The sequence below is a fragment of the Schistocerca serialis genome, chromosome 4, assembly GCF_023864345.2.
Source record: "Schistocerca serialis cubense isolate TAMUIC-IGC-003099 chromosome 4, iqSchSeri2.2, whole genome shotgun sequence".
NCBI lineage: Eukaryota > Metazoa > Arthropoda > Insecta > Orthoptera > Acrididae > Schistocerca > Schistocerca serialis.
Window position 1 is genome coordinate 611,752,149 of NC_064641.1, and position 25,204 is coordinate 611,777,352.

Sequence of the window (25,204 nt, forward strand, 5' to 3'; positions counted from 1 at the left end):
GTATGATGAATAATGGAGTTGAAAACAATTTAATAAGTCGGGAAAATAGTCCGGAGACAGTTCAAAATTTTTCACAATCGAAAAATTCTCAGATTGCGTGGTTAACGACAGAAGAAATGGAGCAGTTAATGAGTGCAATATTAAATTTCGGATCACAGTTGGAATCTGAATTAAAAACAGTGGGATCTGAATTAAAAACAGTGGGATCTGAATTAAAAACAATGGGATCACAGTTACGATCTGAATTAAAAACAATGGGATCACAGTTACGATCTGAATTAAAAACAGAGATGGAAGCAATGGCAACACGGTTAAGTTCACGAATAGGGACATGTTTCAACATGAAAGATGAATCAAACAAAGAAATTAGAGAAGAAGTGCAATCAATTTTGAATGCTCACAATAATAGTTTAATTTCAACAGAAATTAGACAAGAGGAACAGACCAGAGAACGGGAAGAAAAAGATCGCGTGATAGTGCAAAAATATTCAGAGTTAAATTCACAACGCGCACACGATAAGGAAGAAATATTTGAGAGAATCGAGGAATCCGTACCAAATGACAGATTAAATAACTTAACACAACAATATGAACAGTTAACTACTAAATGTGACAACACCGAAACCCGAGTCGCGACATTTACAGAAGACGTAAATAAACAGAAAGAACAATTAAGTGACTCATCGGAAAGAGTTGAGGAGATCTCAGATAAATTGACAAGTGTTAGTTTAGCAGAAGGGTTTGAAGAAAATAATTTGTTTCATTTACGGGATGCAACAAGAGAGCGCCAGGCGCGCGAACTTGACAATAATCAACATTGGGACTGGCACAGACGCGGTAGGTCTTTGTCGCCACGAGGCGAAAACTTTGACTATAAACACTTTTTGACTGTTCGGAAATTTAAGATCTTTCGTAATTCTAAGAATGAGATACATCCATGTTCATGGTTAGATCAATTTACGTACGCACTTCCGCCAGATGTGCCACAAAGTCACAAACTAGAAATTATGTGCGGCTATTAATGTCCTCAGGGGATTCACTACTCTAAGTGAATATGTGCCGTAGCGTGCATAGGGCCCCGAGCTGTAGTGGTGCTATTTCTCTTTTAGTTTTCTGTACCGCTGCCTGCTCTTTTACTATTCTTTGCATCTGTCAAAACAACTCTTCGACTATCAATCTATCTAGTGAGTAAGTAAACAATAACCGGATATGACTGTTTTACCCAAAAGTGACTTTGGAATTTACCGTTTGGACTTACTATATTTTCTGCAGCATTCATTCGTAGCTTAAACGAAATTTTACCTGTTTATCTTCGTAACAATATTACTTCACATGTTGACGACATTCTTATTGCTAAACATTCTTGGAGTGAGCACAACAAAATTTTGGATTCATTATTACGTATTTTTGCAAGAGTTGGCATTACAGTGAACTTAGAAAAATCTGAATTTGGTCGTTCTCAGGTGAAATTTCTCGGCCACATTATTTCTACAGAAGGTATTCTTCCTGATCCAGAGAAACTAGACGCTATTCGTAATTATGCTGTTCCTACTACAAAACGTGATGTTCGTAGTTTCCTTGGTGTCTGTAATTTTCTTAGACGCTTTGTTAGATTGGACGATTTGGCCACACCTTGTTTTTGCGATCTATCTGGAAAGTTCTTTTTAAACGAAAATCGGTCGACAACTCTGTTTGGTTAGTTTGTATTCCTGATGAGTGGGTCAATAAATTGATTTGGTACACACATTTCAGTTATGCACACTTTGGTCCCAGAAAATGCTTTCATAAATTACGGGAAAATTGCTACCAGCTACATGTAAACATGCAGAGAATACAAGGATACCGCGCTGTGTTTTGGCGGCGGCATATACTCAAAGCAACAGTCAAGTCTGCGCGGCGCACAAGGCAGTCGTTGACCGCAAACAATTGCTTCCTACGTCACGCGCCTACAGCTGATCGAGCGCTCAGTGCGAATGCACTGACAGCTGTAAACAAATACACAGTCTAATTTCTCCGACTAAATTCAGTATAAAGCTATGGTGACTTGATGAATTATGTTATTAACGTTCAGTATTTTTCGGGATACGGTTATATAAAATATTTAAGAACTTCAGGTAAATTCTGTGTGTCTCCGACGTTAAGAGGACTTGCTATCGAGAAAATTTCAGAAAGAATATAATTTCCAAGAAGAAACTAATAAACTAAAAAGGTAACTATTAATTGAGTTTATTTTTTCAGGTAACATATTTCCACTTAGGTACGTACTTTAGACGTAATTTGCTGCTCGCGATTACGTGATTCATACTTTGTGCTAATTTCATGTTCTATGAATTTACTTGTGAAGCGACGTGCTTGCGTACGTTAACTGATTTTGACAATGATTATTAATGAACTGGGTTGTAACTGGTGTATATTATGCATCGCTTGGCTGCACTGCTTTTTCACTGATGTCATATTTTTTTTATTATGTGCCTGCTGTGCTTATTTATTTAAATTGTAATTGTCACCTGATTAGTTGTGCTGATATGTATGTAAGTTATACTTTGTGATTTATCTGCTTGCGCCTTCATGTTTACTTATTAAGATGACATATGAACATTTATTTGCTTATGCTGATACGATGCTAATGACCTGTTTATTACGTAAGATATATGTTTGCTGCTATGGGTATGGATTGCATATTTATACCTTTCTGTTTGTTGTCATAACTACTCTTTAATTTGGTATATAGAAATGCTGATATACTGTGTATGAACATAGCGTTTAGGTCACACTATTGTATTAATTGTAGATTGTTCGCTTGGCAGAGCCTCGTTGTAAGAATTGTGCTGCATCCACTTGTTGACATTCTGTTCTCTACTGGTATATTTACTCGCTATTGCGTGTTTTGCTTACGCTCAGTGCCTTATATTTTTAAGATAGGAAAATGAACTGCTATAATTCGACGAACGACATTAGTGCAAGAAACTTCATAGAAGTCACATGAGCTGTGGTTTTATGGAAGCTGTATAAATTTATGCTAATAGGAAGGAAGCTAACGACGTGACATACCAACACCAGGTTTAGACCATTGACAGTCATTACACTGCATTTTTCGTGAGCAATTGAAATAGGAAGTGACACTTGACACAAGAAATACTCCACATGTTTGCTTCTGTTTGCCATGATTCTTGAAGTGGTGTACACACTGTGAAATATTATGATCATTCACACTCCGTAATCGTACTTAATTACTGAGAGTTATTCGAACTAAGTCTGTTAGAGGTCATGTATGCATTTCTTTTGTTTATAATTCATAATGAGTAGAAGATTTGGGTCAGATGGATTACACAGAGGTTGTGTGTTGACAGTGTGTCTTCGGATTGTATGGGATGATGAGGTTTGCATTAGGATTTTATCTGTACTTGTTCGAGGAGACAGACTAGAGGAAAGAGTTGTTATGGAAGTGAAATGATATTGGTAATAAGGTTTATATGTATCGACGTATTGAAGAGGTATTATTGAGGTATTATTGAGATTATATGAAGTTGATGATTATTGGAGTTTTTGTGGACAAGAGGTAAGGTAAATGATATTGATGATAAGATTTATATGTATCGACGTAAGAGGTATTATTGAAGTATTGAGATTATGTGATGCTAATGATTATTGGAGTTTTGGTGGAAAAGAGGTAAAGTAAGTGAGGAGCATATTTTTTTTTGTTGGTCTATATGGAACAAGGACGATGAAGATAGCAGACTAGAACACTCAAGTAGAAGGAAGATAGTCTATACACACACTTTGTTAAATCACTAAGCAGTATATACTTTTTTTTGGAGAGTGGAAGTAGTTGCATATCTTGGCTCACTGACAGTTGTTCAGCAACCATACATTTTGATCTGGCTTGGCAAACATTGGTCTTGACATGATGACTATGACGTTTACTTAACTATTATTGACTGTTATACATTGCTGCCACTACTACTTGATACATATGATGAACATGAAATTTTGACAGAACTGCATTTACACAGTTAACACTGTTCAATTACACAGAAGTACTTAATGTGGATGAAAGATGAGTGAGTGTGTTTTGTGTGTTTTCCTTTCCTAATCCTACCCACCTATCTCCTAAATATTATTTTATTTGTTTGTAGTGGCTTGCACTGACACCCATAAATATTATAGGTTTACTGATATTTGAGTATTTGTTATAGTTAATATGACAATTATCTGATATCATTTGTGTGTTTATTAGAATTTGTATGTTTAGTGTAAGAGCATTGTAAAAGCATTTGTATGTGCATTCAAACTATTGTTCATGCCTGAACTGTCTGATTAGTGATAGTGGATATTATGGACTGTTACCTGCACTTTTTCAACATAATGTGTGCCACTTAGAAATGATTAATTTCTGCTGATGAACTGTGTGATTAGTGATAGTGAATATTATGGACTGTTACTTGTACTTTTTCTACATGATTGGTGCCACTAGGACATGTTTAATTTCTGCTTATAAACTCTGATGAACAGTGTGATCAGTGATAGTGAATATCATGGACTGCTCTCTGGACCTGCTCATCATTGCTAGGTGCAACTGATGGACTGCTTCTACTGAAATGATGTTACTTATTGCTGTCTGCACCTACTCAACATTGCTGGGTGCCACTGATGGACTGATTCTACTGAAATGATGTCACTTGTTGCTGTCTGCACCTGCTCAACATTGCTGGGTGCCACTGATGGACTGCTTCTAGAGACATAATGTAACTTGTTGGTGTCTGCACTTGTTCAACATTGCTGGGTGCCACAGATGGAACTGCTTCTACTGAAATAATGTCACTTGTTGGTGTCTGCACCTGTTCAACATTACTGGGTGCCACTGATGGACTGCTTCTACTGAAATAATGTCACTTGTTGCTGTCTGCACCTGCTCAACATTGCTGGGTGCCACTGTTGGAACGGTTTCTACTGAAATGATGTTACTTCTTGCTGTCTGCACCTACTCAACATTGCTGGGTGCCACTGATGGACTGCTTCTACTGAGATGATGTCACTTGTTGCTGTCTGCACCTGTTCAACATTGCTGGGTGCCACTGATGGAACTGCTTCTACTGAAATAATGTCAGTTGTTGGTGTCTGCATCTGTTCAACATTGCTGGGTGCAACTGATGAACTGCTTCTACTGAAATAATGTCACTTGTTGGTGTCTGCACCTGTTCAACATTGCTGGGTGCTACTGATGGAACTGCTTCTACTGAAATAATGTCACTTGTTGGTGTCTGCACCTACTCAACATTGCTGGGTGCCACTGATGGACTGCTTCTACTGAGATGATGTCACTTGTTGCTGTCTGCACCTGTTCAACAATGCTGGGTGCCACTAATGGAACTGCTTCTGCTGAGAAATGTGACTTGTTGCTGTGTGTACCTCTTCAACATTGCTGGGTGCCACAGATGGAACTGCTTCTACTGAAATAATGTCACTTGTTGGTGTCTGCACCTGTTCAACATTACTGGGTGCCACTGATGGACTGCTTCTACTGAAATAATGTCACTTGTTGCTGTCTGCACCTGTTCAACATTGCTGGGTGCCACTTATGGAACTGCTTCTACTGAAATAATGTCAGTTGTTGGTGTCTGCACCTGTTCAACATTGCTGGGTGCAACTGATGAACTGCTTCTACTGAAATAATGTCACTTGTTGGTGTCTGCACCTACTCAACATTGCTGGGTGCCACTGATGGACTGCTTCTACTGAGATGATGTCACTTGTTGCTGTCTGCACCTGTTCAACAATGCTGGGTGCCACTAATGGAACTGCTTCTGCTGAGAAATGTGACTTGTTGCTGTGTGTACCTCTTCAACATTGCTGGGTGCCACAGATGGAACTGCTTCTACTGGAATAATGTCACTTGTTGCTGTCTGCACCTGCTCAACATTACTGGGTGCCACTGATGGACTGCTTCTACTGAAATAATGTCACTTGTTGCTGTCTGCACCTGTTCAACATTGCTGGGTGCCACTGATGGAACTGCTTCTACTGAAATAATGTCACTTGTTGGTGTCTGCACCTGTTCAACATTGCTGGGTGCAACTGATGAACTGCTTCTACTGAAATAATGTCACTTGTTGGTGTCTGCACTTGTTCAACATTGCTGGGTGCCACTGATGGAACTGCTTCTACTGAAATAATGTCACTTGTTGGTGTCTGCACCTACTCAACATTGCTGGGTGCCACTGATGGACTGCTTCTACTGAGATGATGTCACTTGTTGCTGTCTGCACCTGTTCAACAATGCTGGGTGCCACTAATGGAACTGCTTCTGCTGAGAAATGTGACTTGTTGCTGTGTGTACCTCTTCAACATTGCTGGGTGCCACAGATGGAACTGCTTCTACTGGAATAATGTCACTTGTTGCTGTCTGCACCTGCTCAACATTGCTGGGTGCCACTAATGGACTGATTCTACTGGAATAACGTCACTTGTTGGTGTCTGCACCTGTTCAACATTGCTGGGTGCCACTAATGGAACTGCTTCTACTAAAATGATGTCACTTGTTGGTATTTGCACCTGTTGACCATTGCTGGGTGCTACTGCTGGAACCAATCATTGAAAGCATTGTATGTGAACATTTGTATAAACTGATTTTTTGTGTATTGTGTAAACTATTATGTAAAGTCACATGTATGAAAGAATTTGTATTGCTTACTGTATTTTATATATTAGGTTATTGAAAGGTCAGTGCAGAGCCAAAATTTTAACTAATTATGTGATGTTTAGGTATTAATATTATCTTTTATTTTTGTCTGTATTTTTGTGGACGAATTTGGTGGTATTCTCACGACCAATGCTGGCAAAAATACCATCAAATTCTGGCCCGTGGAGGAGGGGCATATGAAAGGTGGCTACACTGAGCCACAGCGCCAGAGATTGCGCCAAAGAGTATTATTCAGCCGCCTCCACTGGCAGTGCTTGGGGAGAACTCGTAGTAGTCAGTGCTTGGGGAGAACTCGTAGTAGGGAGTGTTTGTTGAGATGTGCTAGTAGGCAGTGCTTGCTGAGATGTGATATTGGAGAGTTCTGGTTGAGATGTGGTAGTAGCGAGTCGGTGTGGAGAGATTGTAATGTTTAGAGTGCTTTTCATCAATATAAACGAAGGTAAAAAAAAAAATTATTTTCTCTCTCATTATTTCAGTGTCCTAAATAATGCGTCATTACAGGTTCAGTCAACAAAGCATCTGGCGTGTGTTCTTGTATTAGAGTGTAATTCTGGGTTTCTTGCGCAATTATAGTATTTCTAATTTTTTTTATCACGTCAGTATAAATGGTATTTGAAATTTCTTGTCTTATTGAAGAAGAACCGTGCCAGATGTGTACGTTGAATCACACTTCCACACACAGAACAGTTACTCTTGTTCTTGTTGTTGCGTTGGTTTTATAGTTGCTGGGGACTTAATTAATTAATTGTGTTAACGAAAATTTTCTTTCATTCTTTGTTGTTGTTTTATGCAGTCAGATTGCGTAATAATACTAGTCAGGGCCAACCGTTTACGAGACACAGCGTAATCGGACATACAGCTACCAAAAATTAAAATTATTTGCATTTTATTTAATAAACCCCCATGCAACGATTTTGCCGCTGTAAAATCCCTACACCTTGCGGTAGACGTTACTCCTCCTTACATGAAGCCTAACACGAACTTTTTGAAATCAAATTACATTCAAACCATATTCCTGAACGAGAAACCCGATGCGTAATTTTTCCTATATTTTGGGATTGTGAGTCGGGGCGTGGAATGTCAGAAGCTTGAGCGTAGTAGGGAAGCAATGGCAGTTGGGGTCAGTGAAGTAAAACGGAAGGATTTCTGGTCAGACAAGTATAGAGTAATATCAACAGCAGCAGAAAATGGTGTAACAGGAGTAGGATTCGTTATGAATAGGAAGGTGTGTTACTGTGAACAGTTCACTGATAGGGTTGGTCTCATCAGAATCGACAGCAAAACAACACGGACAACAACAGTTCATGTACACACGCCAAGCCGCAAGCAGAAGATGAAGAAAGAGAGAGAGAGAGAATGTATATGAGAATACTGAAAGGGTAATTCAGTACGTAAAAGTGGATGAAAAACTAATAGTTATGGGAGACTGGGATGCGGTTGTAGGGAAAGGAGTAGTAGAAACGATTACGAGTGAGTATGGGTTTGGTAGAAGGAATGAGAGAACATAAATACTAATTTGGTTTAGCAATTCGCTCGAGCTATTAAATAACTAATACTCTGCTCAAAAATCACAAGAAGCGGGGGTAGGGTCTATACTTGGGAAAGTTCGGCAGAAACTGAAAGATTCCAGTTCTATTACATCATAGTCAGGTAGAGATTTCGAAATCGTATATTGGATTGTAAGGCCTCCCCATGAGAAGATATAAACTCACATCACAATTTAGTGAGGATGAAGAGTAGGCTGACCTTCGAAAGACTCGCCAGGCAGAATCAATGCGCAAAGAAATGGGATACGGAAGTACTAAGGTATATAGAGATATGCTTGAAGTTATTTGAGGTTACGGATAATATGACAATTATTAGCTCAGTAGGCAGTTCAGAAAGAGGAAGGAGCCTTTAAAAAGCACTATCACATAAGTTGAAAGGATACATAGGACGAGGAAGGTAACTGTGAAGAAACCGTGGGTAACAGAAGAAATATTATGGTTGATCGACGAAAGACAGAAGTACAAAATTTTGCGGGGAATTCTGAAATATAGAAATACAAGTCACTTAGGAATGAAATAAATAGGAAGTATGGGGAAGCTAAGGCGAAATGGCTGCATGGAAAATGTGAAGAAATCGAAAAATAAATGATTGTAGAAACGACTCACTCAGCATGCAGAAGAGCCAAACAACCTTCTGTGAAATTAAAAGCAAGGGTGGTAACATTAAGACTGCAGTGGTAACTCCACTGTTAAATGCAGAGGAGAGAGCGGATACGTGCAAAGAGTACACTGAAGGCCTCTATGAGGGGGAAGACTTGTCTGATAATGCGGTAGAAACAGGAGTCGACAGAAAAGAGACAGGGTATTTAGTATTAGAATCGCAGTATAAAAGAGCTTTCGACTACTTGATATCAAATAAGGCAGAAGAGGTAGATAACATTCCTTCCGAATTTCTAAAATCATTGGGGGAAGTGCCAACAAAACGACTATTGACATTGGTGTATATGATGTACGAGACTGGTTATAAACCATGAGACTTTCGGAATATCATCCGTACAGTTGCGAATATAGCAAAAGGCGACAAATGCGAGAACTATTGCACAGTCAGCGTAACAGCTGACGAATCTAAATTGCTGACTAGTACACAGAAGAATGGAAAATGAAACTGAGAATCTGTTAGATAACGATCAGTTTGGCCTTAAGAATGGTAAAAAAGACAGAGAGGCAGTTCTGACGTTGCGGTTGATAACTGAACCAAAACTGAAGAAAAATCAAGACAATGTAAAATGGTGCAATATCTTCGAAATTCTGAGAAAAATAGGGATAAGCTATAGGTAAAGGCGGGTAATACACAGGACGTACAAGAATCAAGAGAACACTAGAAGGCCAAGAATGAACTACTCGGATTAAAAGCGATTGCAAATGCATGAAAATATGCGGATAACATACAATACGTACCAATAAGAATTAAGTGGGAACTGTAAGACTGGAAGATCAAGATCGTAGTACTCAAATTAAAAAGGGTGTAATACATGGATGTAGTCTTCCATCTCTGCTGTTCGGCCTATACAGCGAAGAAGCAAAGATGCAAATAAAAGAAAGGTTCAGGGGTGGGATTAAAATTGAGATGAGTGATAAGATTCGCTGATGACATTGCCATAATCAGTGAAAGTGAAGAAGAATTACATGACCAACTGAATGGAATGAACAGTCTAATGAGTGCAGAACGTGGATTAAAATAGAAGAAAGACGAAAATAATGAGAAGTAGCAGAAATGAGAGCAGCGAAAAATTTAACTTGAATTTTGGGAATCATGGATGCATTCTGCTACCTGAGCAGCAAAATAATCTATGATGGACACAAAAAGCAGACTAACCCCTAGCAATAAGGGCATTGCTGACCAAGTGAAGTCTACTAGTATCAAACATAGGACCTAACCTGAGGAAGAATTTTCTGAGAATGTACGTTTGGAGCACGTCATCGAATGGACCGTGGGAAAATCGGCACAGAAGAGAATAGAAGCATTTGAGGTATGGTGCTACACAGGAACTTTGAAAATTAGGTGGATTGATGAGATAAGGAAGAGGAGGTTCCCCGCAGAATGGACTAGGTAGGAAATATATTGAAAACACTGACAAGAAGAAGGGACAGGATGACAACACATGTATTAAGAGTTCAGGGAATACATTTATAGTCCTAGAGAGAGCTGTAGTGGGGAAAAATGTAGAAGAAGACAGACTGGAATACATCAGCAGATACGTAGGTTGAAATTGCTACTCTGAGATGAAGAAGTTTTCACAGCTGAGGAATTCGTGGCGGGCTGCATTAAGGGGACCACACTGTGGTTTAGGTCGAAAAAAATCGATTTTCGGTTTTCATCACATTCGATAGATTAAGGTTTTATTTAAGTACTCTGAAAAGGATTTCGCAGAAAAAAATTTTTTTTTCGAGCATTTAAAGAGTATTTTCCTAACACGTGTGTTTATGTGCCACGCCCACTTTTCTGTCACCCACTGTTCTGCATATATTTTAGATCTTTATATCCCCTGCATTGCACGTTAGGGTTTTTTTTACTCCCGAGCGTGTTGGCTATCCTTTGAATGCAACGGTCGGTATTCTTTTGTTTCTGCTGTTTGTAAACAACACGCTTTCAAACACGCGGTTAGTTTTGTTCAAGTGTGATTGCGAGTAGTTGTTATACATACCTTTGCAGTGCTTGTTTATGTGTTGTTTGTTGTGTTTATTGAAGATGACGAAACGTAAAGGCATTTTCAAGAAACAACAATTTAGAGGAAACAACTTTAGAAAGCTTTCTGCACAAGAGATTATGTCGCCTGGCAACAATGTTTCTAATTGTAATTCTTCAACAAGTGCATCATCAAAGAAGTTGTCACCATTTCAAGAGAATTACAACGAATTTACTGTAAGTGACAAGGGGTGCAGTAACATTATTAAAAATTTGAGAATATTATCAGATGTAATTTCTAAATTTGTACAAAGTAGACAGTGTGGTGAGTTACTGAGTGGGAAAATTTGTGAGAGTGCCAGAGGGAGAAAAGGCCTAGCAAATGCTTTGGATTTAATTTGCACTAAATGCTCAGCTGTGATTTCATTTATGAGTTCTTCAAAACCAGATGCAAGTAGCCCTTATGAAATCAATACTAGATTAGTTTATGTCTTACGATCCATTGGTAAGGGCATGGTTGCAGGCAGAACATTTTGTTCAGTGATGGACTTACATCAACCACCAAATAAATTTGAAAAACTGACTGCAATATTAGAGAAAGCTGTATGTGAGGTCAGTGAGGAAAACACGAAACTGGCTGCTAGGGAAGCAATGGAAGAAAATTATGGATATTCAGATAGTGCAGTTGCACTTGATGGAAGTTGGCAGAAGAGAGGACATTTTTCTCTGAATGGAGTAGTGACTGCTACGAGTGTAGACACCGTAAAGTGTTAGATGTTGAGATAATGTCTAAATATTGCAAATGTTTCAAAGTCAATGAACATAAAGAACACAACTGTGTGGCAAATTTTAGAGGAACAACTGGTGGTATGGAAGTTCATGGAGTGCAACAAATATTTCATCGCTCTATAGAAACAAGAGGTGTACGGTACACCAAATATTTGGGCGATGGTGACAGTAAGGCATACAACAATATGGTGAACTCTAAGCCATATGGAGATGCCATTATTAGCAAAACAGAATGTGTAGGCCATGTTCAAAAACGATTGGGAACGAGGTTGAGAAAACTAACTGTTGATATGAGAGGAAAAAAATTAGAAGATGGAAAACTGTTGACCGGACAGGGTTGGTTAACTATAGCTGAAATAGAAAACTTGCAGCTATACTATGGGCAGGCAATTAGGAGAAATAAAGAAAATCTGGAGGCAATGAAGAGAGATGTCTGGGCCATATTCTTCCATACGTCCTCTACTGATGGTAAGCCATGTCATGGATTGTGTCCATCAGGAGAAATTTCGTAGTGCAAATACAACAGCGCTCAGGCAACTGGGGAATCTTATCCTCACCAGCGTTCTCTTCCTCCTCTTGTTATTACAGCAGTTAAACGTATTTTCAGAGACTTGGCTCATCTTTACCTTCTAAGGAGATGTCTTCATGGGTAGACACAGAACCCAAATGAATGTTTCAACAGCAAAATTTGGAACCGCCTTCCTAAAACTGTATTTGTAGGCATGCATACAATGAAACTAGGAGTTCATGATGCTGTTATTACATTCAATTGTGGTAATATTGGAAAGTGTTGAGTACTGATAAAGCTGGAAATTGATCCTGGTGAAAATATGATCACTGGGCTGCAACACTGCAATAAAATAGGGATAGCCAATGCAGACAGGTCTGCATCTAATATGGCCAAGAAAGCAAGACAAACATCCAGGAAGGTGAAAAAGAAGCTGGAAGACCTGCTAGAGGCCAAAGAAGGGCCATCATACGCAGCAGGACAGTTTTAATTAACTGTAAGTAACAAATTTCGAAGATTTTTTCTTTAAAGTCAATTTCCCGCAAACTAAAATTTTCAGTACATATGCCCCATTATATCAGATACTATCATAGATAAATGAATGAAATTTTCAGAGACTCTGCATAACATAAAAAGCCACCTCTGGTACTACATTCATTAATTTTCTCCCATTAGGAAGTTCACAAAAGATATTTACTGCAGAAAAAACTTAATATTTTTTGTTAAAAAATTTTTAAAAAATATTCCTTAATAACTATAAAATGCATAAAGTAGATTTTATTACAGTTGACTCTGTTAGCATCATGTAACATACAATAAAAATATTAAGGTCCTGCATCAAATAGTTTTTTTCAGAAATGGGTCAAATACTTGCCTAAATTAGCATGGGTTAGATAGGCAGGGTATGCTCAGAAGTCCGGTGACTCACAAAAGAAAACAAAGCTGTGAAAGAATCATAAGTTATACGAGTACGTTGCTTTTACATGATAAGAATTTGCTTTTGTCCAATTTTACATCTTCTATACGATGTAAAACTTTGTTTGTAAGCCAAAACCCTCATGTATTTACCGAGATTAGAGTTACAACGAATTTACTGTAAGTGTTCAAAAAATTTGTTTGAAATCTTATGGGACTTAAGTGTCAAGGTCATCAGTCCCTAAGCCTACACATTACTTAACCTAAATTATCCTAAGGACAAACACACACACTCATGCCTGAGGGAGGATTCGAACCTCCGCCAGGACCAGCCGCACTGCCCATGACTGCAGCGCCCTAGACCGCTCTGCTAATCCCGCGCGGCTATTGTAAGTGACAAGCGGTGCAGTAACATTATTATAAATTTGAGACCCACATTGTACTTGCCTCAGGAACACAGATAAGACATTTGTACAAGAATCCCATTAGCCAGAAGTATCACTCAAATCCTGTAAGAAATGATATGGGGGAAGAAACGTTTAGATTTAGCATTAGGACTATTCAAAAGAGAGCTGAGAATCTCGGAAGATCAAGTAGAGATACTAATAATGGATTTAAAGGATCATCGTCATCGAATGATACAAATTACAGAATATATTACAAAAGCAGATTATCTCTAGTAAAGAAAGAAGCTTGGAGAATTCAAAGGAGTAGTTGGGACCGATACGTTAGCAATGTAGATTATGGTTTATATGGAAGCCAAAATAAATTATACACATTGACACATTTAAGCATACAAGGTCGGGTTACAGTACCTCTGAACGTAATATCACAGTCCTCATCACCAAATTATTTCCAGTCATTACAGACAAGTAACGAAGAACAAACAATATAGAAGTAGTTGTAATTAACACTGTGGACCCCACTCAATAAAGGAACTAAACCAGACCATTAGAAATACGAAAAACAAAACATTATCAGTCTAAATTACTAAGCGACCATCCCGAAACCCAGTTTTAGTGGCAGTTTCGCTATCTTGAGGATTCCAAGGGCAAAAAAAATTGGTTTTCAATATTTCACGTATTTATTGACATAATTTAAAAATATAAAATGCTGTCATCACCTCATTAAGTGGTACACTCTCAACACAGTACCATAAGTATTATTGTTAGAGGCTGCCTGTTTGTCTTGACACAGGGTAACTGATGGCGCGTAAACGCCCGGACTTAATTCATCCAGCATTTGAAAATGAGAGCACTTAGCGACTCCAAAAACCTTTATGCATAATTTCAAATTTTACGAACCTATTTTGTTGCCATCTCCTCCCGCTCCCCGCTAAATAATAAAAGAAAAAAAGTTTATCGTTTACTACATTTTCACTGTTCATGCAGTAAAACTTCAGTATAGACATAATGTTTAAATTTACTACTTCCTTAGTGCTAAATCTATTCTCAGCACACTTTACAGCCAGTATCACTGAATGTACCTGACAATTTAAGTCACTGTTCGACGCATTGTTCAGGAGATACGACGTCACAAATATTGAGATGTGAGAATTACTAGCTTTTCGCAAATTACCCAGATATATTCATGTAGTGTTTCATGATGAGAACACTTAACGACTTCCGATAAACGTTAAACATGGGTTCAAACCTTTTCCAAACGTTTCCTAGCTTACATGCGGAACGTCAAATACTTAACATACATTTGAAGATCCTTTATACATGGGTGTTCTGTTCTGTAAAGAATTTGGGGTTTACTGGTAATAGAACTAATCAAATATATACCACACAATGTTCCACAGAGTCTTCTAAACTTTATGAATACCTGTTGGGAACTCGATACTTAGCAAAAGAGTAGAATAAAGCTGTGATATAACTGCTGCATACAAAAAGTACACTACTGGCCATTAAAATTGCTACACCCAGAAGAAATGCAGATGATAAACGGGTATTCATTGGACAAATATATCATACTAGACCTGATATGTGATTACATTTTCACCCAATTTGGGCTCATAGATTCTGAGAAATCAGTACCTAGAACAATCATCTCTGGCCATAATACCGGCCTTGATACGCCTGGGCATTGAGTCAAAAAGAGCTTGGATAGCGTGTACAGGTACAGCTTCCCATGCAGCTTCAACACCATACCACAGTTCATCAAGAGTAGTGACTGGCGTATTGTGACGAGCCAGTTGCTCGGCCACCATTGACCAGACATTTTCAGTTGGTGAGAGATTTGGAGAATGTGTTGGCCAGGGCAGCAGTCGAACATTTTCTGTATCCAGAAAGGCCCGTAAAGGACCTGCAACATGCGTTCGTGCATTATCCTGCTGAAATGTAGGGTTTCGCAGGGATCGAATGAAGGGTAGAGCCACGGGTCGTAACACATCTGAAATAACGTCCACTGTTCAAAGTGCCGTCAATGCGAACAAGAGCTGACCGAAACGTGTAACCAATGGCATCCCATACCATCACGCCGGGTGATACGCCAGTATGGTGATGACGAATACGCGCTTCCCATGTGCGTTCACCGCGATATCGCCAACCGTGGATGCGGCCATCATGATGCTGTAAACATAACCTGGATTCATCCGAAAAAATTACGTTTTGTCATTCGTGTACCCAGGTTCGTGATTGAGTACACCATCACAGGCGCTCCTGTCTGTGATGCAGTGTCAAGGGTAACCGCAGCCATGGTCTCCGAGTTGATAGTCCATGCTGCCGCAAACGTCGTCGAACTGTTCGTGCAGATGGTTGTTGTCTTGCAAACGTTCCCATCTGTTGACTCAGGGATCGAGACGTGGCTGCACGATCCGTTACAGCCATGCGGATGAGATGCCTGTCATCTCGACTGCTAGTGATACGAGGCCGCTGGGATCCAGCACGGCGTTCCGTATTACCCTCCTGAGCCCACGGATTCCATATTCATTGGATCTCGACCAACGCGAGCAGCAATGTTGCGATACGATAAACCGTAATCGGAATAGGCTACAATCCGACCTTCATCAAAGTCGGATACGTGATGGTACGTATTTCTCCTTCTTACGCGAGGCATCACAACAACGTTTCACTAGGCAACGCCAGTTAAGTGCTGTTTGTGTATGAGAAATCGGTTGGAAACTTTACTCATGTCAGCACGCTGTAGGTGTCGCCACCGGCGCCAATCTTGTGTGAATGCTCTGAAAAGCGAATCATTTGCATATCACAGCATCTTCTTCCTGTCGGTTAAATGTCGCGTCTGTAGCACGTCATCTTCGTGGTGTAGCAATTTTAATGGTCAGTAGTGTAATACGTACAAATTGTAGAATAATAAGTTTCCTAAATTTCTCTTATAAAATATAGGACAAAATAATTAATAAATGACTCGAACTTATTAGTGATATACAAATTTAGGCGGCAGACGTGGCTTCATAATGTATTTTTATTCACACAGATAACAAAAACAAGGAGATAGTTTAATTTACCCACTCACTGTGGGTTCACAGACTACAAGAATGTATTTGAAATGGGGAACCAAACCGCTGGTATTCTGGGTAGCACTAGAAGTCCAGTGCATTTCATATCAGACGTTCAGACCCTGTACTTGAATAATGAGTCATCCTGTGAAACGTGAATCAGTCCCACCAAATGTTAACTACAGAGTCAGAAAACGGTGACTTTTTTCATTCACACTTTTTTATATTTATACGCACACGGACGTAAAGATCCGGCTACGAACAGAAAACGACACTTTTATTATTAATAATGTAAATTTTACAACTTACCTGTTTGTAGACGTCCATGTCTTAGTGGGCAGCGCTGAAAATGAGATACAGACAGCAGTAGATACATTTAGCCAAGTTGCGGGTACGTATGGCATGACGAACTCCACAAATACAGTTAAAGTGATAGCGTTTAGAGGACTAAAACTACTAAAAGCAAAAATTAAAATAAATAGAGGTATATACAAAGTGAATTTAATAATCTGTTAGTGAGCGATGACCTCAGCATTTGATCCCTTAGGAATTCACACACACACATTTAATAATCAGTGGTATCATCGTAAGTATAAAATATCAGACGATGTTTTCATGATGCGCTAATAAATATTTGGACATTTGTTCAAATAATTCAAAGAAACGTAGTCTCTGACATCTTCGGCAACCGCCATTATTTCAACCGTTGAACAGCCTGTCATTTTCAGATTTTAATTTTTAAATTTCATTGCTTAGCATTCTCTCTTTAAATTTGAGCCTTGGAAATAACGGGGAGTTGACATGTCGAAATATAGGTGGTTCCCGAAGACGTCATGTTGTACGGATCCGAAAACTACATTCTAACTTCTGATCAATTAAGACAAACTGGATCGTCTGAAATGAGGTTTCTCCGCTCTGTTCCTACAGAAATGAATAATAGTGAATTTGGTAGGGTTTAAAATTGAAGTCAGTTACAGTCGCCATAGTGGGTGTAAAAGAACGATGAACACAAATTTGAAGCTATTACAGGAAATAAGGACATAAGTCTCCACACTACTTCTGCGAGCCATTTCATCTCCGAATAACTACTTCAGCCAACATCCATTTGCCCCTACTTAGCGTTCTTGTCGTTTCGTATCCCTCTACAATTTTTACCCGTTACGCTTTCAAATGGTTCAAATGGCTCTGAGCACTATGCGACTTAAGTTCTGAGGTCATCAGTCACCTAGAACTTGGAACTAATTGCACCTAACTAATCTAAGGACATCATACACATCCATGCCCGAGGCAGGATACGAACCTGCGACCGTAGCGGTCGCCCGGCTCCAGACTGCAGCGCCTAGAACCGCACGGCCACTCCGGCCGGCCGCTACACTTTCCTCCAATACTAAATTGGTGGTTCCTTGCCGTCTCCTCTCATTAGTTATGCAATCTACCAATATAATCTTCGACATTCTTCCGTAACGCCACATTTCAAAAAATTTTATTCCCAGGGCCGTGGTCCATGGAACTCTTCTATCCCTGAAGTTTCGTCCAAAGCTACGTTGGACATCATCGGATGTGCTCCCGGTTGTGCTGAGTCATGCCGACTGACAAGTCGGACGTCGAAAAACGGACTAAGTACCGTGGAAAGTGGGCGTGGTCTGGATTTTACGTGATAGCAGAGATAAAACTTGTCAAGGATAAAATATAACCATCGATCATAGTACGTCAAAGACAAACTTCTCATCGATTCTGTAGCGCCACTGTCCATATATCGCTGAGTTTCATAGCTTCTTCTTTTCTGTTAAAATCTTCCCCATGTTTATACATTTCGATGGCTTCCCTATATAGAGGTGGATAATTGTTCGTCATCGTATATAAAATTTCAGTTTCCGAAAATTTCACTACGTGATCACCCGACTGAAGAGCATGTTCCGCCACCGCTGCGTTGTCTGTTTTCCGTAGTCGGCAAAGATTTTTATGTTCCTTCAACCGTGTATTCACACTTTCTACCCTTCAGTCGGCACGACTCAGCGCAACCAGGAGCACCTCCGAAGATGTCCAACGTAGCTTTGGACGAAACGTCAGGGATAGAAGAGTTCCATGGACCACAGCCATACAATCCGGAAGAATTCTGGGCAGCGCAAACATCCGGTCGTGAAAGCCTTCATTGTATGACTTTTATTCTTATTGTCTGAACTACTTGTCATCCGCTTTTCACCCCTGTACAAGTCTACACTCCAGATGAATGTCCCCAGAAAATACTTCTAAACATATAAATTTATGTATGTTGTTAACACACTCCTCTTCTTCAGAAATGATTTTCTTAAACTTGCCGTTTACATCTTATATTCTCTCTACTTTACCCATCATCAGTTATTTTACTATCCAAATAGCTGAATTCATCTACTACTTCTAGTGTTCATTTGTTAAGGTAATTCCCTCAGCATCGCCTGATTTAATTCTATTGCATTCTAGTACCCTTCTTATATTTTTGTTAATGTTCATCTTATTTTCTCTTTTTAAGACATAGTCAATTCTGTTCAACTGCTCTTCCAAGTCCTTTGTTGTCAGTGACAGGATTACAATATCGAAAGCAAAAGTCAAAGTTTTTATTTTTTCTCCTTGAACTTTGATTCCTTCTTCAATTTTTTTTTTTTTTTTTGTTTCCTTTACTGCTTTCTCCATGTACAGATTGAATAACAACAGGGATAGGCTACAACCCTGTCACATTCGTTTCTCAACACTTCTCCCCTTCCTGCTTTCTGGTTTCTGCTCAAGTTGTAAATAACATTTCACTCGTTTTATTTTACCCCTGCTAGCTTCATAATTTCAAATAGTGTATTCCAGTCAACACTGTCAAAAGCTTTCTCTAAGTCTACAAATTATATGAAAATTGGCCTACCTTTCCTTAACCAGTCTTCTAAGAGAAGTTGTAGGTTCAGTATTGCCTCGGATGTTCCTACATTTCTTCGGAAACCAAATTAACCTTACCCTAGGTTGGCTTCCACCAGCTTTTCTCTACTTTTCTGTAAATAATTCGTGTCAGTATTTTGCAACAATGGCTTATTAAATTGATGACATTAACACTAGCCAGCATCTGCTTTCTTTAGAACTGGCGTTATAACATTCCTCTTGAAGTCTGAGGGTATTTGCCTGTCTTGTACACTAGGTGGAATAGTTTTGTCATAGCTCACTCTCTTAGTGATCTCAGTAGATCTCAGAGAATGTCGGCTGCTGCAGGGGCCTTATTTCGACTTAGGTCTTTTAGTGCTATTTCAGAATTTTCTCGCAGTATCATATCTCCATCTCATCTGCATCTAAATCCTCATCTCTGTCTATAATATTGCCTTTAGGTTCATTTCCCTCGTATAGCCCTTCTGTACACTCCTTTCAGCTTTAAGCTTTCTTATCATTGATTAGTACTGGTTCTCCCTCTGGGCTTTTGATGTTCATACAGCAGTTGTTTCTCATTTCTGCAACTGCTCTAACTTTCCTATAGGTAGTATCTATCTCTCCCCTAGTTTTACATGCTTCTATAACCCTCCATTTGTTTTCTAGTCATTTCTGCTTGCCCATTTTTCACTTTCTATTAGCGTTATTTTTTAGACGTCCGTATTTCCTTTTTCCGGCTTCATCTACTGCATTTTTATATTTTCTCTTTCATCAATTAAATCCAGTATCTGCTGTGATATCATTGTACAGTGCCTCGTCTTTTTACCTATTTGATCCATTATACCTCCAATAGTTATCCCCTCAAAGCCATAAGGTACCCATTCATGTCCAACTCTATTCCTTTTCCCTACTGTTGTCAATCGTTGCCTAATGCTCCCTCTGAAGTTCTCACCAAACTCTGGTTCTTTCAGCTTATCCAGATCCCATCTTCTTATTTTCATACCCTTTTTTTTTCAATTTCTTCAGTTTTACTCTAGAGCTCATAACCAATAATTTGTGGCCATAGTCCACATCAGCCCCATGGAAACATCTTACAGTTTAAAATTTAGTTCTGAATTCTCTGTCTTATCATTACATGATCAGTCTGATGTCTTCGGGTGTATCCAGGTCTCTTCCACGTACACACCCTTCTTCCGTGATTCTTAAATCAAGTGTCAGCAATTATTAAATTATGCGCTGCGGAAATTCTACCAGGCTGTTCCTTTTCATTCCTTTCCCGCAGTCCATATTGTCGTCATATTTTTCTTCACATCCTCTTCCTAATATCGAATTCCAATTCCCCCATCACGATTAAATTTTCCTCCCCTTAACTTTCTGAATAATTTCTTCTTTTTTTTCTTATTACACTCCCAAGGAATTCATCATCTGTGGTACTAACTGGTATATGAACTTATACTACCATAGATGGTGTTGGCTTCGTGTCTGTCTTGGCCACTATAATGCTTTCACTATGCTGTTCACAGTAGAATACTTACTTCCTATTTTCATGTTTATTATTGGACCTGTTGCTGCATTGATTTTATATGTGTAAACCTAAACTGACCTGACCAGAAGACCTGTCCATCCTGCCACCGAATTTTACTAATTCCTATTATATCTAACTTAAACCTATCCATTTCTCTTTTTCAATGTTCTATCCTACGTGCCCGATTAAGGGGTCTAGCATTACACACCGACCTGCAGAATGCCGGTTATGCTTTTTCTGATGAGGACACCCTCTTGAGTGGTCCCCACCCTGAGATCAGCGCAGTATTTTACTCAAGAGGATGCCGACTTCGTTTAACCAAAGAGTAGAGCTGAATGCTCTTGGGAAAAATAGCAGCTGTAGTTTTCCCTTGCTTTCAGCAGTGCCAGTGGTATCTAAACCGAACTGTAAACATTCCCGAGTTCCAAATGTGCCTTTTTGTGTACTGACGAGACCGCTGTCATCAACGGCCATAATAACCATGTTTAAGAGTTGGAGAATCCTAAGGTAAGTCGTGTGTTCCAGCATCAACAGAGATTTACCATAAATGTGTGGTCCGGTATAATTCGCAACCGTATCTTCTGCCTAACACTCTCTAGTGATTCCAAAAACAATAATTTATAGTAGCGAGTCCGAATGGTTAAGCAACAGCGCTGCCCCGGTCAATCTAATTCCCAGAATGAGTATGACTGAGATAATGCAGAACAGTGACGGCAAGGAGCGGGCAAGGCTCCCCACGCTATTGCTAGTATATTAAAGCCATTGTCACGACAACACACATCCCTGAAGTGTTGTGGCAACTAACTGCGGAGGAATTGCAGAGATTGTTCACTGTGTTCAGATGCTCGCCCCCAATACTTTAGTTATCAGTGACACCGTACCACGTAAAGTAGGAAACTAGTCGTCGAAAATTATAGCCGTAATAATGATTTAAGAATTTTTACCTGTGCAGACGTGGCCAAATTATTAGAGTACGACACGCGTTCCAGTTTTAAGCAGACTAATTATAGAGGGTCGGGCAAATAAAAGTGGTTCGGATGAGTGAATACGATTGGACGTGAATGTGTGCATATAACCACATCCCGTGACGCCCAAACCACATGTGATCTACACTGGTTGAGAGCGTAGTGCGGGCTGCCTCAATATGAGTGCAACAGTGCAAAGCATACGATGCTACTCACAGTGGAGCAGTGGGTATTGGTTGTGGAAAATTGCGTGACGACAAAGTCGTGGAAACGGTGTGGCAAGTTGCTTGCTGAGAAGTTTCATAGTGTCGAATTCTCAGCAAAGAGTTCCATGCAACGCTTAACCCGAAAATGACATCAGTCAGGATCTGTTCGAACAAGTTAAAAGCATTCCTAAACATGCTCGCACACCAGAAAATGTGGCTGCAGGTCACCATAAAATGCCTCAAGAGTCCTACCAAATCCACTCACTTTTGTCTGCCCCATCCTTACTTAATGCGTAATATTTGCTCTTGTTTTGTCGTAATATTACGTAAAGGAAATTTTTTTTGTTCATTTGGAGGCTGAAATGAGGACCAAGATGTAAGTTGAGAGCTTAACTCTTTCTGTTAGTGATTCGCTTTAATAGTAGCTTTTGTTGTTGATCATATAAATCTGAGTGTTGTTGTTAATCGGATCTAAATATTGTCACCTATTGTTGGAACTGCATACTTTATAAATGAATAAGAAATTATTGATATTGCTTGTGTTATGAGTTCATAGTCTTGAGCCCAGCTACGTGGAAGTGAAATATTTTTATGTTATGGGGAGAAAAGCAGATTTTTCGGCAAGAAAAGAAGGCACTGCCCGAGAGCTACTTGCTGAAAAGGATTATTCTCACCTTAGCTTCAAGACTGAAAATGTCAGAGCTATCTGTAAGTAGAATCAAAAACTGTGAAGATAAGGGTGAAAAAAAATGCCAGCAGCGTATGGGGAACTGTGGGCGAAAGAAGAAACTAAGTCCAAGTGACAAACGAAAAATACGAAAAGTTTATCAGTGAAAAATCATAGGACTACTATCTAAGAATTAAGTAAGCGATTGGACGTGAACGGTTCATGAGTATCGCTCAGGACTGTGTGAAGTTAACTGTTTACCTGTGGTATAAAAGGAAGACGATCCTATATAAAACCGAAGATCGCACCTGATATGGCTGTGAAGCGGTTGCGATGGGTCAAGACTCCCCAAAATTGGTCAACTGATGACTCAGTAAAGGTAATTAATGATGGACACATTATTACAATCACTTATATTAAAAGTGTGGGCTTGTACGTGTTATTTACAACTTCATTTACCAAATAAAGGCCTTCTAGAAAAAGTATGAAACTTTGGTATTTACATAATTTAGTTTATTGCATTTAATTCATCGTTTATTTATTCCGAAATTCGTTCAATTTGATGTCAGGTTTGTTTCTGTGACGAATCGACATTTTCTGTTGAGGTGGAGACAAGTCAACACATCACAAGAAGAGAAGGAGAAGCATTCCAGGCAGACTGAGTAAACCAAACGGTGACCACAGTGATGGTCTGAATGTGTTTTCTTGGTGTGGCTGCACGTGGTTATACAAATTGTTAGGAGTCTAGATGCAGATTTTTTTATTGGTGACGGAGGACAGTATACTGAACAACATTACATCAATATGTACTTCATTTGTAGACTAATAATTACAGCTATTAACAGTAGCATGTTTGTAGGTTGGTTAGTATTCCCATGTACGAGTGGCAACAGCAAGCCATTTATGATTATTTTCCGATAAGCGTCGTCCATTTAGTCTTGCCGTTACGACCATGCAGAATACACCAGATAGTAAATTATATGACGTGTCTGTGAGAAGAATTTTAGACGCAGAGAAAAACGAACTGGGGATACAGTATATTAAGGTACTGATGATCACAATATCTGCGCTTATACTCATAAAACCTTGTATATTGTAGAAGGAACTATGAGACAGACGGTACAATAAAGAGTTAAGAACCCAATTAATACCGCAAATACAAGGATGGTTCGGTGAAAATTAATTTATATCCATGCAAGATAGTGTACCATGCCATAAAGCAAAGAAGGTAATGGAAATACCGAGAGACCAATGTAGAAGTGGTTGAATGGGCTGGAAACGGCCCAGACATGAATCCCTGGGGAAATAACCAAGGGAAAAACCAGAAAAATAAACATATTCTCAACATTAATTTGCTTGAAAAGGTTATCAGTCTGGTTTCATGATGATACAAAGAAAACAGTGTTAGACGTTAACTGAGAGTATGCGCAGGAGAATCAAGGCACTTATTAAAGCCATACAACGTACGGAAGAAGAAAACAGTTTTTTGCAAATATATGGAATTTTTGGCTACGCTCACCGTCTTGGATCGGTTATCATGAAAAATTACTCTTTTTATCATTTTATTTCTTATGCGTTCGTATTTTTTCGGGTAATAATTTCTTCAATCAGTTTTCGATAATGTTTGGACTACTGTGTACACTGTCACGGCAACAGACAAAGAACCACAGCAAAATGAGTTTGCGGGCCGAAACCAGTTGTGAGTCTTAAAAGAAAAAAAAGTGCAACTGGTGCGTTTATTCGATTGTAAGTCAGTAAAACAGGGGTGTCTATTTGAATGCATGTCTATCAATAAGTGTCTGTGGTAACATTAACTTTAATGACGACATACAACGAATTGTTAGAAAAGCAGATGCCGGACCGAGATTCATTAGGAAACAATTCATCCACGAAAGAAATAGTTTACAAAACAATTGTAAGATCGATTCTTGAGTACTATTCATCACTATGGGCCCCTTACAGAGTGCATTAATATAGCAAAGGTATAGTAGATCCAAAAAGAAAATGCTCCATATACAAAAAAGGAGATCAGCTGGAATATGACAACAACAGAGGATTCACATTATTTAACTTAAGGTGAATGTACTCTCCAATGGACTATTCGAATTCCGATAATTCAGAGCAATATGGGGGGGGGTTATCAATTTGGATTTCTCCCAAGAAACCCAGCTGTAGATCAGATCTACACTCTAAGGCAAATCCTAGAGAAGATGCTCGAATTATGAAGTGGCATGCATCACCTTTTCATAGACTTTAAAGCGGCGTGCAATAATATCAAAACAGAGCAATTAAAGCACGTTCTGGCTGACCTGGGAATCCCAAGACAGTTGGTAAGATTAGTGAGAATGACAATGAGTAAGACATGAAGTGGTGTAAGAACGGGAAGACTGATGTCTGATACACTAGATACCAAAAACGA